This window comes from Pelodiscus sinensis, chromosome 1 (genome assembly GCF_049634645.1).
Source record: "Pelodiscus sinensis isolate JC-2024 chromosome 1, ASM4963464v1, whole genome shotgun sequence".
Taxonomy (NCBI): Eukaryota; Metazoa; Chordata; order Testudines; family Trionychidae; genus Pelodiscus; species Pelodiscus sinensis.
Genome location: NC_134711.1, coordinates 279907895 through 279927853, shown reverse-complemented (window position 1 = coordinate 279927853; position 19959 = coordinate 279907895). Strand labels below are relative to the sequence as shown.

The following is a 19959-nucleotide window of genomic DNA, read 5'->3' as shown; positions in this document are numbered from 1 at the left end:
TGGTCTTACCAACTATTAAGGGCATGAATCCAATTCACAAGCAGTAGCCAAAAACACCTCCAAGTGTATCTTCAATAAAACATTCTGCAAAAGCAGATGAAACTCATCCCAGAACTATGTTGCACTTGTCACTGCTAGACATAGATCTGCTCCAGAGAACCATTGACTCCAGTCCAAAACAGATTGATGTTACCTGTACAGAGAATGGAAAAGTCCGTGCAGCGAGAAACATTCATTTAATCTTCCAGGAAATGATGGCCTGGATTCAGCACGATATCTGCCAGCCAGCAGATGTCTTCTGAATGAAACTTCATGGATGATATTAGGAAGCAAGAAAAAAAAACCCACACTCTTCTTTTCATATATGATAGCCATATCACTTACATTAAATAAATGTGCTGTATAAAAATTAGTGTTGGAATAGTTCCTCGAAGCAGATATATAAGAGTGACCATCTGACTGAAAGAAAGCTCTGTCCATCTTATGTTGTCATTGTTAACTTTCTGGAAGATTGCCACCAAAGACTTTGTTTCTGTCGGCAAAAATAATGGTGAAAACCCTCCCCCATGTTGTCGTCTGCCACCATGAATTAAGAATTTTGAAAGGTACTTGCATCACTAAAAATATTTAAAAAAAAAAAAAACAGATGCAAAAGGCAATTCCATGTGCTTTCATGCTGAGCAAATGTATTGATTGCTTTCTGGCAAGGAATACTTTAGTAGGTTGTAAAACCTTGCTAATACCATGCAGTATATAATATGCTGGAATTGTTGAGGTTTTTTAAGTGGGCATTATTAGATCAGGATATTCTGGAGCAGAGATGTGAAATAGTTTGAGTCACTTGCTTCCTAAAGGAACATTAACTGGCCTTCATGTGGTAGTCCAGCGATCAATAGTTCAATTCCCAATGCTTCATTCCAGCTCTCAGTAAATATGTAATGTGATATTATCCAGTTCATGTCCAATGCTTTATCATTAAAAAACAGGGTTAGAGCCTCAACAGGCATAAACTGGCAGAGTTCCATTATCTACAGTAGAACTATGCCAACATGTACTAGCTGAGGTGTATTGTATCTATTTTCCAAGTTCTTTCAGTAAGAATAGATTCCAATACAGAGATGCTGAGATTCTAAGGAGCACCAAGAGTAACCTATAGAAAACAGCCTATCTGCAAGGGAGCTGATATATATATTGTATCTAGGCTGTCAGTTAATCACAGTTCGTTTGTTTTGTTTAAATTGTATGCATTAACTAAATGTTTTAAAATAGTCATAATTGCAATAATAGAATATACATTTAATTTTATTATAAATATTTGAATGTTTTTCTACATTTTCAAATACATTGTTTTCCGTTACAACACAGGTCATAATGTGCACTATCTTCCCTTTATTATATTTTATTACATTATATTATTTTATTATAAATACATAATTATAAAGATTATTATTTATGCTATATATTATATTTTCACAATAAAAATTATTAAATAGTGTTTTTCAAATCATATTATTTGAGTACACTCAGTCCTATTTCTTGTTCAGCCAATTGTTAAGACATAAAAACTCAACAAAAGAAAATAAGAATGGCCATATTGGGTCAAATCAAAGATTCCATCTAGGCTAGTTTCCTGTCTTTCAACAGTGGCCATACCCAAGTTCTTCAGAGGGAATGACGAGAATAGGTAACCATCTCAACAACTGATCCAGTTAATGACTTCCGTTCCCAGCATCTGGCAACCAAGACAAACAACTTTGTTTACATTTATGGGAGATAATGCTCTCTATGTCCTATTTTCAATGTCACTGAAAGTGAAAACAGGCATTCTTATGGTTCTGTTGTAGCCAGTGTTCCAAGGAATTTACATAATAGATATCCTAAATATGTGTATGCCTATTCATGCTTCAACTTATTGGTTCTAAAGGCTTACCTTATTTCGGTTTTGAATGCATAATATATATATATATTAAAATCTACATTCGTACATTGTATTTTCACAATAACGAGATTACACTATAGAACTTCTATCAGGTGAACTGAAAGATATTATTTCAATAACAATATTCAAATTTCATTCCTGTAGCCAGGGTACTGGAAGGTAAGTAACTGAATACTTGGTTTGGTCAGGCCACTATAATATCAGAATTTCAAGCATGACTCGTATCAGCCCAGGCATTTTAGGATTTGAACAATAATATTCAGCACGCATCTTAATAAAGAGGGTTCAAAGAATGTACATAGAGAGCCATATATTGTAGACACCAACAGTGTTGACTCTAAGATGTGCAGCAGCACAGCTTCACAGGTGATTAATCAGCCCTGCCCAGTCAGAGGCTCAGGACTCCATTCATAGCCCTGACTGACTGTGTGGAGCTGATTAATCAGAGATGAATCTGTGCTGCTCCACAGCTTAGAGGGAACCCTGGTTGCCAATGACCAAACTATAACGTGTGATCAAACAAGAACTAGATCCAGCAAATAGGTTGATGTTTAAATAGCTTTGTGACCCTACTTACTCATAAGTCCAATTGGAGTGCTTTGCATTCAAAGGGGATCTGGAAAAGCCTTCCTGAGGAAATGGGACTATATACCAAGGGCTGGTGGAGGGGTTGATCATTCAGTTTCTTTTTCTTTTCATTTTGTATTAGACCACCAGCTGAGAGAGAGAGTCAGAAGCTAATCACTAGGCCACCTATCTCACCAAGTCTTCTATTACAGCATCATATACATTTAATTAAACTAGAACATCCTGTCAACACAACCCCAGAATCTCCCACTTGCCTTCTTCCAACAAGGAAAAAAAATGGGACTAAAGGGAGAGGATGGAGCGGATGGGTGGCAGGCAAGAGAGGGTAAAGTGAACACATTTGAACACCATGCAGAACAAAGCAGCCATTCAGGCATATGTAGTCTGAGTGTGCTCTCCATTATAACTATGGAACATCTGTTCAGTAAAGTTGTAACTCTTTCAAACAGCAGTGCTAGGAAATAAACTCCATTCCAGGGATTCATTGAGTCATTGTGGCACCACAGCCAGGCTGTATTGACCAAAGGATAGGTATGCTAACCCCGCACCAGTGAAGAATAATATGACAGCCCAGAAGTTTTTTTCCTCCAATTTAGAAATCCATCCCAGGATTTAGATAATCTTCAGTCCAGCAGCCAGGAAGATCTCACATAATCCCTACCACATTTTACACCCAGAGGCACTGCACTTTCTGACAGCTTCCTGATGGAACAGCTGAAGATCAAAGTTCCCCTGATCCTCCTGAGGCAATGACTTCTGCTGGTGGATATTTTTGAAGCAGGGTATTTTACTCTCCAGAATGAACTAAAAGGGTAAACAAATGTGGTGCACATGAATTATCCCAGGGGTGGGCAAGGAAGGGAGATCAAGCAAAGATCACCGTCTTGAAATACAGAAAGCTCTGCCTATAATTCTCATGTTATATTGCCATGATCTCCTTCAATGTCTTTAATTTTTGCTTTCAGGAAGGTAATCACATTGATATTATGCTGAATATGAGTATGCAGCCCTTGGATTTGATTGCCAGTGGCTGATATGCAGCCCTCGGCCTCTGTTACATGTCCAGTCAGATTTAGCAGGGAATAACCAATAGATGTAATTGCAGCTTGCATTCTGGAATTGTGGCTTTAATTGCCATCAAGTCATCTGCAGCCTTTTTCAATGGGGCTCTAGCAGCATCGCTGTCCTCCTTGTCTGGGAGGGGGATATCACAACTCTTTTTTCAATGGCTCAAGAGCTTAAGGCAGCTGTGCCTACATGCATCACAGCACCACCTGGAGTTCCTGCATTCTGCGGCCATCAAAGGGCACAGTTCAGTGTACAGTCTGCAAATCCTCTCATTACATGTATGAGGGAATTTTCCATATTTTTCATTCTATCACTTTTTCCTCTTCTCCTTTTCCTCCACCTCCCCAATTCTGTGCATTCTGTACTGCCAGTTCACTTTCTAATCCAATTGCCCCCCTTTCCTTCTCTCCAGTAACAGCAGCTCCCCAAGTACAAGCAGATTTTTATGGTTAGTTGAATCTCATGATATGCAGGTCTCGGGTTTCACATCACATCTACAAATGGAATTGGTAAATTCTGAAAAAAATACATAATTGATACAGGTAATATCATGCCAATTCATTTTGATATGCTAGTTGTACCTCTTGCAGGATGTCTTACCCAGGCATTTTATGGTACTACTGTAAAAGTAGGAGATGTTGAGTAGCATACCATTGCCTGAAATCTAGATGATTCTACTACAGTAACACTTAGGGTACATCTACACAGAGGAGCTATTTTGGGATGATATCCATTATCCTGAAATAGCATTCTGCGCTGTCTACACAAGAAGCCTGCTATTTTGAAATACATTGGAAATAATGGGCTTCTTATTCCGGCTTCCTATAAAACTTGTTGCATGAGGATTAAGGAAGATGCCGGAATAGCAATTTATTTCAAAATTTAGTGCTGTGTAGATAGCTCCAAATTTCAAAATAAGATATTTTGAAATAAGCTATGCAAATTGCATAGCTCAAGTTGTGTAGCTTATTTCAAGGTACGAGATACTGTGTATACCCTTGGGGTATGTCTAGACTACATGGCTCCGTCGACAGAGACATGTAAACTAGTTTACCTGACATAGTCAATGAAGTGGGGATTTAAATAATCCCCGCTTCATTAAAATAAAAATGGCTGCTGCACTGTGCCGACAATCAGCTGATCCGGCACAGCGCGGCAGTTAAGATGCGAATCGGTTGGCAAGGGGAGCCTTTGTCAACCTCCCTTATGCCTCGTGAAATGAGGTTTACAGGAGCGGTTGACAAAGGCTTCCCTTGTCGACCGAGCCACGTCTAGACTGCCGTGCTGTGCCGGATCAGTTGATTGTCGGCACAGTGCGGCTGCCATTTTTATTTTAATGAAGAAGGGATTCTTTAAATCCCCGCTTCATTGACTATGTCGGGTAAACTAGTTTACATGGCTCCGTCGATGGAGCCACGTAGTCTAGACATACCCTGAGGGTGTGTCTAGACTACAGGGTTTTGTAGACAAAAGTGGAATTTTGTTGACAAGACTATACCTGTGTCTACACTACTGCCGAGTTTTGTCGACATAACATCAACAGAACTCAGCAGTTTTGTCAATGGTGGTAAACCTCATTCTACGAGGAATAACGCCTTGTGTCAACAGAGTTCTGTTGACAAAAGGCGTTATTGCATCTACACTGTCCTTTGCGTCTATACTCTCCTGTCGAGAAAGCGGCTTGCTTTGTCGACAGAACTGGATGTAGTCTAGACACTCTTTGTCGACAGAGGCTTTGTCGACAATATCTGTCGACAAAGCCTCTGTTGACAAAAGCCTGTAGTCTAGACATACCCTGAGTGACTTGCTGACTGTTACCCCTTTTAGGCAAGATTGTGAGATGGACTGCGCAGAAGCACTCCTGGGAGTAAAGCATCCTTCATTATGCTCCTCCATGGCCTCCTTTGTAGGCCAACACGCAGAGGTAAGTGAACTTTCTCTCTTTCTCTCTCTCATATATTGAATGAGCAAAGCAACTGTCTATAGATTCAGTTGTCAGGCCATAAGCCATTCCAAGATTTCCCCTGTGATATTATGGATATCATCCAATTCACCTTTAAATCCATATTTGGATCACTGAGTTATGAGGTGTTCGATAGTTTGGATCTTCTCACCACAGTCACATGAAGAGGAATCTTTGGTTTACCATTTGTGCATCAAGTAGCTGCATCTTTTATGGTCTATTCAGATGAGGTTCAGTGAGGTCCACACTCTGCATGGCAGGTTGAAACCAGAAAGGCAGTTTGTTGGTTTGAAACAGTAAATGAGGTCAATACACTTTGCCATTACCTGGCCAGATCCAGAGATGGATCTGTGGTCTAACACATGTGGTTCCATAGTGGTTTCTGCAATCTCAGGTTTTGTTGAGCTATGCTCTCCATAAACTTGCCAGGTGGGAAGTGATGGGTGATCTTTAGTGCACTTCAGTTCTTATGCTGTGGCTATATCTCAATGGCTAGGCAGTGTTTTGGGGTTTGCTGATTCAGAAAATCACAGCAGAGCTGTTGATTTTAAAGTTCCTGTGCTTGTAAGACTATATCTTCCGCCAAACCTTGCCTACAGCTTATTTACTTTCCAAAGCCTTTTAACTGTCTTATTCCATTTACTCTGTTTTAACACTAATGCGACGGACCTGCAGAAATCCTATTTCTGTAAGAAGTTAGCTTTGGCAATAAAGAAGCTAATAAGTAAAATGGAGTAGAGTAAGTAATAAGATAGCTTATTAGCATGTGTGGAAATTTCCAGTCTTGTCAATAAGGCCATGTCAAAACCACAAAAGGGGCTGGAGCACTAACCTAGAGCAAAAATATATATTAGACATCCTGTCCTTTTGTATGACAAGAGCAGAGAGAACAAAAAATATAGGTGAGGTGTCCTGTTTGTCAAAAAAAAGGTGAGCAGTGAACAATATCTGATCAGTTTTAGAATTTTCAGCATCTTGCCTGTTTTTGGAGTTGAGATGTGCTTTCTCCAATCAAATATTTAGACCTTCAAATCTTAGTGCCGAAATCTATTTTGGGGTTGGTTATTGGATGATGAAAAATGCCAATAAAAAGGCTACATATGCTCTGCCCGGGGTTGATGCTCTGTCTTTCCTTGCCTTTCCTAATGTCCTTTACACTCATTTCTATTCCTTGCTACCTTTTCTTCTTGTTGCTCCACTGAGGCCCCTGCTCCATCTACAGAGTGAGGCTGATTCCTTCATCTTCCAAGGGCCTTTTACTATGTATAATCATAAACCTCTCCAACGCATCATTAGTGATCTACAACCCATCCTGGACAATGATCCCTCGTTTTCACAGGCCTTGGGAGGTAGGCCAGTCCTTGCCCACAGACAACCCGCCAACCTGAAGCATATTCTCACCAGCAACTACACACCGCACCATAATAACTCTAACTTGGGAACCAATCCTTGCAACAAACCTTGGTGTCAACTCTGCCCACATATATACATCACAGAACCTAACCAGATCAGCCATACTGTCACTGGTACATTCTCCTGCACATCTACTAACGTAATATATGCCATTATGTGCCAACAATGCCTCGCTGCTCTAAACATCGGCCAAACTGGACAGTCCCTATGTAAAAGAATCAATGGACACAAATCAGATATTAGGAATGGCAACGTACAAAAACCTGTAGGGGAACATTTCAATCTCCCTGGACACACAATTGCAGATCTAAAGGTAGCCATCCTGCAGCAAAAAAACTTCAGGACCAGACTTCAAAGAGAAACTGCTGAGCTACAGTTCATCTTCAAGTTTGACACAATCAACTCTGGATTAAACAAAGACTGTGAATGGCTTGCTAACTACAAAAGCAGCTTCTCCTCTCTTGGAATTCACACCTCCAGATCAGCTACTAGAAGTAGGCCTCATCCTCCTTGATTGGATCCACCTCGTCATCTCCAGCCTGATTGTAGCCTGCATATTTATACCTCCCTCTGGAAATTTCCACTACATGCATCTGATGAAGTGGGTCTTTGCGCATGAAAGCTTATGCTCCTACACTTCAGTTAGTCTATAAGGTGCCACAGGACTCCTCGCCGCTTTTGCATAATATTCTTGACATTAAAATCATTCCGTTTTAATTGTCAACCGTCTAAGTGTCATTGTTGAGGCAAATCCTCAAATCTGCCTCCTGACATAGAGCTGTCTAGCTCTTAATTTCTGTGGCCAGAGGGAAGGGAAACTTAGATACATTCTGGTCTTATTGGCAAGCTGTCCAACAGTAAATTCCAAATAAAACTCCAGTCAACATGATTCATATGATCTGATACAGAGGCCTACCCACAAGCTGGGCACTGCAGACCCCCCTTTCCCACATTGAGAGCAGGTACACATTTCACTTCCTAACGCATCAGCCAGAACAGCTGAGCAACCTCTGCGCTGGGTGGACAAAGAGAAGAGTTCTGTGCTGCTGGTATAAAGCAGTAGCAAATTATTACCCACGCATCCCTAAAGCGAGGGGCCAACAGAGCAGGAATTATGCCTTCATTGAACTGTTACTCCACCACAGTGCTGCCCATTATACCTCCTAACCATTCGAGTCCAAAATCAAGGGAGAGAAAAAGTTAAAATCTAATTCTACCCCCAGAGTCTGTGCAGTGCCTGTATGCACTTAACAGCTTACAATAAGCACAAAGGGCCAGATTCATTGATTCCAGCTGAATTAATGTGATCATACTGGGGTAACCAAGTGGAGCGATGGGCCCACAGAGCTTAGCCTGGCATCAAAGCAGGTTCTTTCATTTCTAACAGACTGTCTTGTTTTCCAAAATGAGGCTGTTTGAGGAGCTGGATGAGCATGCCACAAAAGCATATTAGTTAAAATCCTAAACAAACATTCAACCCATACCTACAAAGCAGCCACAGTTCAAATGTCCTGGTTAGTTTTTTTTCAAAGAGAATAACTAAATTAGCAATGTGTCAGGTTCTGAGCACATTGTATTAACCATGTTTAAAGGCAACTGTCCCTCACACCCCCATCTCCAAATTCCAGGAAGAAAACTGACTGAGGATGTCTTTTTGACAATCAAAGCTTAAAAAAGATTTGCAGATTAAGAAGGCACAGACTAAAGGTGGTAAGTACAACTATTAGGTAGCCTGTAAAAGTCTCACGCTTGCACAGTTACCAGGTAGTGTTGTTGTGAATGAGATTAAATCAATAAAGAGAGTGGGGAGAGAACAAACATGGGCTACATTTCTTTCTTTCTCTATTGGTGTCTGCATGCATACAGCAGCAGCTAGGTCATTCTATACAGTATACTACTCAGCCATTTCTCACCAAATTTTGTGTGTGTACATATATAAATCTAAAGTAGGAATACATCTAATCCATTTTTGCCAAAGCCACTTTATTTAGAAAGTTGTTTACCTTTCTGCAAAGCCTCATTACCCATAAAAACAAAGAACGAAGTTGATTAATGTGCTCTAAGTGTGATGTTCAAATCGTAATTTTAATATACATAAATGGAGGCTTCTGCTGTATTTGTTTGATAATTTACAGAGTTAGCACCGTCCAAACCTCTAATCAGTTTCTTTTTATGAAGACAGCTGCAGAAGATTCGTTTGGAATGATAATTTTCATTAGTGCTTTCACTCACCGGGACCGGGGGCCTTTTTCAAGAGTGATCTCATCTGTGCGAACCGGGTTTGAGGAAACCTGGCTCATGGACTATTCAATTGCTTTTTTTACAGGGTAACTAAAGAAGGGAAGCAGTAACAACAAAATAAAGTGGATGGATTTAAGAGAAGAGAATGACTATGAATCAGGATTGAGATAGTTTCTTCCCCCCACCCCTTCACTTTTGTTGGCATTGTCAGTCTGCTGAGCTTGCAGGAATAAGGACATTACACAAATGGAATGTAACTATTTCTCCAAGTCCTGTACATTTTGCAGAATGGTGACATTAATACAGATTAACTATAACATACCATTTTACTAGTCATTTTGTTTTAATGCACATTTCATGCAAAAAATAGCAGGGTAATCATGTGTCCTGTAATAGGAAACAGTAAAGACAAGTGGATTAATTCTCTGGCCTATCATGTATGAAGGATCACATTTAAATCAGAAGCAATAATATCAGGCTATGCCATGTTTTTTTTTAATTGCCTCAGTTTCTCACAGCAACACGAAGGCTGGCTGAATGGCAGCATTAGTTTCTGTTAATTTAGAATTTTCATGCTCAGTTGCCAGTATTAATGTTTTATGCAAGTGTAAATGGTAAGTAACCAATCGAAAGGTCTAAATATATTAGCATTCTGCCTTTGCGCATAGGTATGAGGAGATTAGACTAATTCTGCTGTACGAAGAAAATCGTCTCATGGAAAACTGTGAATTTATTTTTGCTGCTGTACGGAAGAATTCTTTTCTTGAATGTTTTACACAACTGGTACACAAACATGCCTCGACGTTTAAAAAAAGAGAAAGAGCACAAGAAGCTAACACAAATACACTTTCTGAGGAGTATGTTTCTGTTAGCTTTGCTTCAAAGCTACTCTAAGAACATTTGCAATCAGGGAGCTGACAGACTCAGCATATCCCTGGGTAAGGTTAGTCTGGCCAGCTCTGCCCTCCTGGAAGGAGAAGGGCCTCAGGCAAAAGGGGTGAGACTAGGAAGGGCCAGCCTTCAGCACTGCCCAGTGTGCACTGTGCTGCCTTCCCCATCCTCCAGCCGGCCCTCAGAGCCACCAAGAGCACAGCATTCCAGCATCAATGTAAAGGGCCCACGACTCCGAGCTACCATTGCCACTACTACAGGAGTGGAGCAGCCAAGAGCCCTGGGCCCTGTTGAATCACCAAGCCCTGGGGAAACTTCCTCCTTTCCACCTCCCCCACTCTCAGCATCTGGTTGCAACACTCCCACATCTCCCAGGGGTATCCTCAAGATGGGTTATAGGCTTTTTGTCAGAGACTGCACAAGAAGCACACTTAGAGCCCTGCAGTCTGGGAGCATACTGCTTTATTCAACTATGTGGAGGGGGGAAGAACACATAATAAACAGGAAGTAATAAAAATGAAGAATGGCTCTTACCCATAATATCCTGAGTAACCCTGTTGTGACAGAATACATTGCTGTCCCAAATGGTAATAATCTTTTTCTCAAGGTATGGCTTGCAAGGTATCATTTGAAAACTTGTAATTTGCTGGTCAGTATTGTCCTAGTAAAATATGTGTCAACATGGTGTGTGAAGTTGTAAGTTTCCCTGTGTGATGTTATTAACACGTGTTCTGAATCCCACAGACTGCCCAGGCAGAAGTCAGTTTTATCCTAAACAAAGGAAAGAATGGGCACTTGCCTTAATTTGCATCTAAGCAGTAAGCAGAATAATCACGCAGGAAGGAAAAACAAAACAAATTCAAACAGGTGGAAAAAGAAACATCAGGGAATTCCCTTCCACATTGTTTCTTGTCTCCTGGTTCTCAGCGGGAAGAGGGGTATTGAAACTATAAAAAGGAGGGATAAAAGCCCTAAACCACCCCTCCTTCTCTCTCCTGCTCACCTCATTCTCCATACCTGAAAACACAAAAGAAATTAGGCATTGGGGGAGAGGTCTAGATTTAAAAGTTAGGTCAATAATCAGCTGGCTCCTGTGATGAGAATGTTTGCTTTGCAGTAAGGCTTGTTTCTTAAGTAGTTAAGTAGTACATATTTTATCTTTGTTTTTCTTGTAACTGTTTCTGACTTTTGTGCCTCGTTACTCATACTCCCTTACAATCTCTCTCTTTGTCATTAATAAACGTACTTTATTGTTTTATTTAACGTCTAGACTAGCATGATTTTCCGCAAATGCTTTTAACAGAAAAGTTTTCCGTTAAAAACATTTGCAGAAAAGAGCGTATAGATTGACACGGACGCTTTTCCGCAAAAGCACTTTTTGTGGAAAAGCGTCCGTGCCAATCTAGATGCACTTTTGCGCAAAACAAATCTGAGCTGTCTACACTGGCCCTTTTGCGCAAAAGGACTTTTGCCCAAACGGGAGCAGCATAGTATTTCCACAAGAAGCACTGATTTCAGACAGTAGCAAGTCAGTGTTCTTGCAGAAATTCAAGCAGCCAGTGTAGACAGCTGCTTTTGCGGAAAAACTTGCCAGTCTAGATGCAGCCAGTGTGTTTAAATTGAAGTGTCTGGGTAACTCTATTTGACACAATAAACAGACATATTATTCTCTTAAAGGAATAATGGATTTAATATTTCTGTACTGTCCAGGAGAAAGGGTAAGTAGTATAGGGAATATTTTCCTGTGGGAATATCTAGAACTGGGTACATTGGAGTTACTCTACAGCAGTGGTTCCCAAACTTTTCGGTATCATGCCCCCTTTTTGATTTTTGAGAAACCCTCCTGACCCTCTTCCCCCCCCCCCCCCCCCCATAGCAGCAAAATTTTTTGAGCAAAAAAAAAAAAAAAAGGAACTGACCAGGGACAAAAAATAAAAATAGCAGCAAAACTTAGGGAGCACGAGGGATTGATGGGGGAGGGGGAACAGACTGGGTCACCTTGCATCCCCCCTGGAATTTCTTCATGCCCCCCAGTTTGGGAATCCATGCTCTACAGTGTAACCACAGCTGGTGAGAGCCAGGGTGTAACTAGTATACTGGAAAGCTGTTTGTGAGCAGCCCAGGTTGCAGCTACTACAGCAAGGCATTGCATTCAGGGTTGCAATGCTGGGGTGACACAACCCCACACTAGTCTGGATTTTGGCCCAGGATATCACACCGTTTAATCTCTTGTTAACCAAATCATAGCTCAGTTGCGTGTTGAAAGATGAGGGCCTCTTCAATTGCCTTGACCTTGTCTGCCACAAGTGAATCCTTCCCTTTTCTATCCTGTAGCCCAGGGACACCATTTTTGGAATCATAAAAAAAAAAAATGACCTTGTTTTAACTGAATTCCTGTGGCCTAAAATATTTTGAAGTGCTGTCTCCACTGCTGATAGATGTTCCATATCACATCCGCCTATGATCAGAATATCATAAATCCTCATTACAACACACAGGAAGCTTTCCACACACTTTTCATCGCCATGCTGACTAAATGGCAATTGGTCACACTGGCATAAGTTCTTTTGAATGTTTATAGTAGTAAATTTCTTACCTTCCTCCTTTAACAGTATGTGTTGGTATGCCTGTGAAATGGCTAGCTTGCTAAATTTTTGCCTTATGCCTAACACTATCAGAAAGAATGTCTGTAGAATGGAGTGCTTTTTAAATTTGGAAACCTGATGCACTATAACTTTATTATCCCTGCAGAGGCAGATGATCTTATTGGGTTTAACCAAGGGCACTACAGGTATGTCCTATACTACAGAAAAGTGCCCTGGTGAAATGGTGCTCTCCTTTTCCAGACTGTCTCAATCTTTTCTCTCCAGGTGTAAGGTACTGATCTTGCTTGAAATATTCTGACTTGACCATATCCTGGATCTAAATCTTGGCCATTGATAGCCTGCTGGTCTAGTGGTCATGCAGTGGCTTCATGAGCTGTGACCAGGATTCTAGGGTAGCCATGCTGAGATTAATCAATTAGTTAAACTGCAAGAATAGGGCAGACAATCCACAAACTAGTGTATATTCCAAAACTTAGATTCACCAATGCAGCACAAAACAACTTCCATAATACCTAACTGGTTATCCAAAAGCCACATCACAGGTCCCTTATAGTAACCCAGCCTTTGGCTTCTGCCCAGACCAAAAAAAAAATAAATAAAAATAAAAGTTCTACCAGTCCCAAAGGATCAGACACATTGCCTCCCTAGTTAGTGAATATTTAAGATCTTACCCAAATGCACACACCAAATTCTTATTAACTAAACTGAAATGTATTAAAAATGAAAAGCGAGTATTGGTTAAAACAGCAGTTCTCAAACTTTTTGGGCTCTGGAGCCCTTTACATGCGTAAAAATTTGTGCGGCATCCCAGCTGTGTGTGTTAATTGTGTCAGTTCGAGGTGATTCTCAATTATGCTTTTGAAGGCTTTCCAGTTTGTCAACCTCCTGGAGCCCCTGGAGATGTCTCATGGAGCCCTGGGGCTCCACGGAGCACAGTTTGAGAAAAACTGGGTTAAAAGATACATTTAGGCTGTGTCTAGACTGGCCAGTTTTTCTGGAAAATCAGCCACTTCTGTGGAAAAACTTGCCAGCTGTCTACACTGGCCGCTTGAATTTCCGCAAAAGCACTAACTTCCTACTGTAAGAAATCAGTGTTTCTTGCGAAAATACTATTCTGCTCCCATTCAAGCAAAAGTCCCTTTTGAGCAAAGCTTTTGCGCAAAAGGGCCAGTGTAGACAGCTCAGATTTGTTTTGCGCAAAAAAGCCCCGGTCGCGAAAATGGCAATTGGGGCTTTTTTGTGCAAAAGCATGTCTAGATTGGCACGGACGCTTTTCCGCAAAAAGTGCTTTTGTGGAAAAGCGTCCATACCAATCTAGACACTCCCTTCCGAAAATGCTTTTAATGGAAAACTTTTCCGTTAAAAGCATTTCCGGACAATCATGCCAATTTAGACTCAGCCACAGACACTTAGTACAGTTGTGAGATCAGTTTCATAGTTGCAAAGAGTTCTTTCAGAATTAGTCCTGAGGTTATAGTACAATGTTCATTTTCAGGGTGATCCAGATGGGACTGGAGATCTCACTCTTAACAAGCTTCCCCAGCATAAAGCAGTGAGCAGATCTGAGAGAAAAACCCAAGGTTTCAGGCATTCTCTTGAAAGTGCAGAGTTCTTAGGCAAATAATAGGCAAACATCAAGACTCTGAAGTAGACGTAGCATCACTTGGTAATTAGCTGCACAGTTAACATAAGGCAATTGCCTGTTTTCTACCATTTGCAGGTGATTTACTATATACTTCAAAGAGAAATCAATACAGTAATATAACTATATTTACAGTTCATTTAAATGTTAAGATCTCATTTTGATCTTTGAATTAACAGAATACGGCATAGACAGGGACTGTTCAATTACACTGTTAACCTCTAATAATATATATGTAAAAACACAAACATTATCTACCAGTTTGCCTCTAACTGTTGAATTTGGGTGTTTTATCCTGCAGAATGCTTATGTTTCTGACTATATATCACATGTTTTTTTACAATTGGCTTGTTCTGGGAGGGTCTCTGTCAGGTGATATATGACAGCTCAGTCTCCACTGAGTGGTCTTTCTTTCCCTCTTGTGGGTTCAGTTGCTACAGAAGAGAGAGGAAGAAAGGGAGGGAAACCTATTCCCTCCACTACACTGGATCCTGACACAGGGCCCTAAAAGGGACCTAAAAGGACATTGCTGTGTCCAGACTGCTGGTTGGTCCACCCCAGGTTACACTGCCTACGAGGGTGTAGTTCTCCATTTGGGTACAGTCATAATTTTAATAGCATCAGTTCTGTCTGCCTGGAGACAACATTCCATTTGGGGGGCCTCTCCAGGGTTCCAAAAAAGGGGAAATATGAATCACCACTCCCAGAGCTGCCTTACTAAAGCTGTGGTCACTCTGCTCACAGCACCAGCCTTATTTCTAGGTTCGGCCTGTAACTCCTCCTCTCCCTCTGTCACTGCCCTTGAAAACTGTCCCTCCATGTGCAGCATGTCTTGTACTTGTTCAGGTAGTGGGCTTCCCTGGTTCAGTATTATTCAGTGTGTTCCTCCACTTTAGCATGGCATCTATAAACTCCATCACAATCCTTGGTCCTTCTTTAAAAACGTCTGGTGAACATCTAGGACTGCCTAGGTATAATTCTGGTCTTTTGCTAGGATATACTTTGAACATTTCCTCTCAATTTAGTTTTCATTCTTGTAACTGTTTTAAGCCTAACTGGTTTGACCTTTGATCCCAGATGACTAGGTCTTGTAACTTCTTCTTTTGACTTTTATATTTTACAGGGACAAATACAAACTCTAGACGAGCTCTGCACTGGTGGTTCACAAGGTCATTCCTACATTCTCTATCAGTCCTCCTTTTGCACTTCTGAGATGTATGTTCATTTATCACAGTAGATGAATCCCCTCTATCTACTTCCCTTTGTCCTTTTTGTCTCTGTGTTTTTTGTTTGGTTGGTTGGTTTTCTTTGGGGGGGGGGTTGTTGGTTTTTTTTGAGAGGGTGGAATCTATCCTTTTGGGTGTGAAGTTCTGTTTGCATTTTATGGCTAAGTGTCCAGTCTTGAAAAATTTATGACACTTGAAGAATTTCCTTCACAATGAAAACACCTGTTAGGGGTCTGTGCCCCTTGCAGTTGGCTTTGCATCTTCTTCATTGAGTCATTTCGATTGTCCCTGCAGTCTTAGTGCAAATACTGTAAGTTTTTCATGTTGCTTTCTTTTCTGTTGCTAATTCTACTGCTTTGGACCAGGTTAGGTTCCTCTCTGCTTGCAATTGTCTTTCTATGTGCTAGACAGCTTCAATTCAGCTGTTCTGACTCCATAAGCGTATATAGGGCATGTCTACACAGCAAGGCTAAACTTGAAATAAACTACGCAACTTGAACTATGCTAATTGTTTGGCTTAAGTCAAAATAGCTTATTTCGACTTTTGGCACTGTCTGCACAGCAGTTATTTTGAAAAAGAGCACTCTTCCCCTGATTTCCCTTACTCCTCATAAAATGAGGTTTACAGAAGTTGGAGTAAGAAGCCCATTATTTTGAAATAATGGGCTTCCTGTGTAGATGCACACCATGTTACTGCTGTGTAGACATCTCCATAGAGTCTCACAGCCCCACTCTTGCTTTCACCAGCCTTGTTTACAACCAGCACACCTGCAGTCCTAACTTTTCCCCAAAGTGCTCTGCAAAATCCAGCCACAGTTCACTGGTTCATTTATTCCTCTACAGACACACAAATACATTACAGTTTTTAACTGGTGTAAATTCACATTTGCATTTAAACTCAGCACTGAACTGTTCTACTGAAAGAATAACATACGTGTAGTAACAAGTGATGCCAAGTAAATGGAGGGCAGTTAGAAAGGCTGACAAGCACATAGAAATAAAAATGTATATCTGAAAGTCTATAACATAATCATAGCAATGTACAGGTTTTGTTTCTTTTCCCTACATTCAGTTCCCAGAAACTGCAATCCCCTTTGGTTGAAGGACCTCATCTTTTTATGCTTTCAAGACATCTGTTCACTTGTGTCTGTCTAGCATTAGATGGCTTATCTTGGATTACACCTTCAAAAGTTCAGTGACTTTTCTGTCAAGAGGCAACTTTTCTGTCATGCAGTTTTTTCCTTCCTCTGGGCTTCTACACCCCTGTATGGACCTATTTAGTTCTTATATGCAATTTTAGATAAACACACAGGCTATGTCTAGACTGGCATGATTTTCTGCAAATGCTTTTAACGGAAAAGTTTTCAGTTAAAAGCATTTGCGGAAAAGAGCGTCTACTTTGGCATGGATACTTTTCCGCAAAAGCACTTTTTGCGGAAAAGCGTCCGTGCCAATCTAGACGTGCTTTTGCACAAAAAAGCCCCAATTGCCATTTTCGCGATCGGGGCTTTTTTCGCAAACAAATCTGAGCTGTCTACACTGGCCCTTTTGAGCAAAAGCTTTGCGCAAAAGGACTTTTGCCTGAACGGGAGCAGCATAGTATTTCTGCAAGAAGCACTGATTTCTTACATGAGATCGTCAGTGTTCTTGCGGAAATTCAAGCGACCAGTGTAGACAGCTGGCAAGTTTTTCCACAAAAGCAGGTGCAAAAGCAGGTAGGAATAAGGGATCTTAACTTCCTTGAAAGTAGGAATAAGGGATCTTCCGGAAAAGGGCTTATTTTCCGCAATATCCCGTCTAGACTGGCTCTTTTCTCTGGCAAAACCCCGAGCCAGAAAAAAGTAGCAGCCATGTTCATGCAAATGCTGCGGGGGATATTTAAATCCCCCGCGGAATTTGCAATTCCGAAGTGTCTCGTTAGCATCCCTTTTACGGAAAAGGGTGCCAGTGTAGACACAGCCACATTGTTTAGGATAGATGAGGTTACAAGTCCCCCAGAATGCTGGTTTACACCCTGTTCTATAATTCTCGCATACATCCATAACTCTTAATATCCCTCACATGTTATCATTCAAGAACATTAATGAACAGTGAGTTATTAGTTTCCAAATGTTCCCTCACAAGGTATATCTTGTACAAAGATTATGACGGTGGTGTGAAGTGTGTGAATATAGGGTGCTTAGTGTCACAATATTACTAGAATCATCATTTTCTGCATTCAGCGACTCAGATTTTCCCATAAATTGCCATTTTTATGTTTCTTGCTGTCTTTTTAATAAATGGAGGTCTCAGTGCACAAGAAAGAAACTTTACTTACGTTACTGCAGGCTGGGAAACTGCTGCTTTGTTCAAGCAGCAGGTTCCCAGCTGGCAGTAATGCAAGTTAAACATGAAGGGAGAGTAGGAGCATGGTGCAAACCCATAATACTCTGAGTAACCTAGTTAATTCCTTGATGACCACTTTACAACATTTCAGAATCCATAATCCAAGATAAATGTTTTCCATTGCAGTCTGAAAATAGGATTATTGGCACTCTAGAATTTACACCTTTGTAATACTATCTTTCAAAGCATCACTCGAACATAATTTGCCTCGCTTTTGTCTGCCAATATCTTCAACCTATCCCAGATCCCCCCAACCTGTCGCCTGCATTCTTGTCTTTTCAGCAGAATACTCAGTCACATATTCCACACTAACGAACTGCTGCTTGACAATGCTTTTTTGTCAAGCAAGTATATTCAGGAACTCTCTTTTGGGGAATGATTCATATTTGCAGGATTATGCATATAGGCTGGGATTTGCCATGAGGCCTAAGGAAATAATGTACTAGACTCCCTTGCAACATTCCTATATCTTCAGGGAAATGAATGAGATGATCTACTAGGGCTCTCTTTCTAACACCTATAATTCAATAATTTTATATGATGTTTATATATGTGATTCTGTGAAAGAGAGTTGGGAGGGGAAGATTACAGTTTACTATTGAACTGAATGGACATGCACTAAAATAGCTGACAGAGAAGCGAAGGAAAGAAGATTCGATTACAATTAGGAGCACATGAGGTACAATAAATGTAACTGACAAGGTGGAGAAAGCATAAAAACACCACTTAGGCTGACTGCTAAACTGTAAAAGTAGTACACTGTTTATGCAAAACTGCGTATATAAGACAAATGAAGTGCCAAACCAACTACTTTTTACGTGCATGGAAATGTCAAGCTTCAGTCTGGAAACGATATGTTGCCTCTGGTAAAACAGGCTGAAAGGGGAGAAATGAGCAGAGGATTGGGTCTTAAATAATTCTAAGAGGAAGGGCACTGAAAATAGGCAGTAGTCATGGTGAAGGGGAAAGGAGCAATGAGTGGAAGAAGACTGAAAATCTTACAATGGAAGGAATATTCAGAAAACATGAACATAGCTATGCTACAGAGATCCTCTCACCAGATTTCCATCTGCAAAAGATTAGGGGGAAGCTGATCACTAGTGTCTAATAATGTAGCCATATGACTGCTACTTTTGTGACTGGAAACTAAGGCAAATCAATGACTGGAAGGGCAAAAAAGCAGAGAAAAGGGAAAAAAGGGAAAGAGAAAGTGATGCTCTGGGCATAAAATTCCCCATCTTGAGTAACAATTATGTAGTTACCCCTCAGCTTCTAGGAGCTCAAATGGTTCTTTTGCATCCTCAAATTATTTTTCAAATATTGGCAGCCATAGAAAGCATGGACTTTTCACCCCATTTGGTTATACACCTGAACTGGATTCACTATGCAACAGCCAGAAGGAATTGTCTATCTATTCCTTGAGTTCCATAAACGTACCAAGCATACTCCATAAAATCAGAAGAATGAAGACTGGTGTGCTTTGGTAGCATAAACTTTCTATGTTAAATTGAGCAGCTATTGTTTTGGAAATCTAGGGTATTTGCAAAAATTAATCTACATTAGACAATATATTTGACATCAATCAGGAACATAAAATAAATGGGGTATATCAAAATGAAGGTGGCTAAAAGTATGTTTTTTTGTTTTGACACAGTGTCTTTTTAAAGCTTTGGCTATTGTTGTTGTTCAATTCCAGCATATCCAGTTAGGCTTCAAATCTTGCTCATTGGAAACTAAGACGTGGACAAATGAATTTTAATTTGTCTCCTGCTCTATCTGTAACTGAAATCTTATCTTTAGACCAAAAAGACCCAAGGGTGTTTAGTAAGAGGAAGAGATGTGTGTTACTTTAGTGTCAGCTCTTCTTTCTATCAATAATCAGATCCAGCTATGCAGATTCCTCTGTTAACTATCCTTTGTGATATCTAGGAATGTAATTCTATCAAAGGTCACTTTGATTCAATATACTTGCCTATCATCTGCCTTTTAACCTTGAA

General features: G+C 40.5%; 1 long non-coding RNA gene across 1 annotated transcript in view; it reads right to left on the bottom strand.

Moving 5' to 3' along the window:
- Nucleotides 1-1427: 1427 nt before the first annotated feature.
- LOC112545169 (uncharacterized) overlaps nt 1428-19959 on the bottom strand; it is a 37441-nt gene continuing 18909 nt past the window's right edge. The window contains exon 4 of the long non-coding RNA XR_003088606.2: nt 1428-1732. This is a non-coding gene — a long non-coding RNA (uncharacterized LOC112545169). The remainder of the gene's footprint in view (nt 1733-19959) is intronic.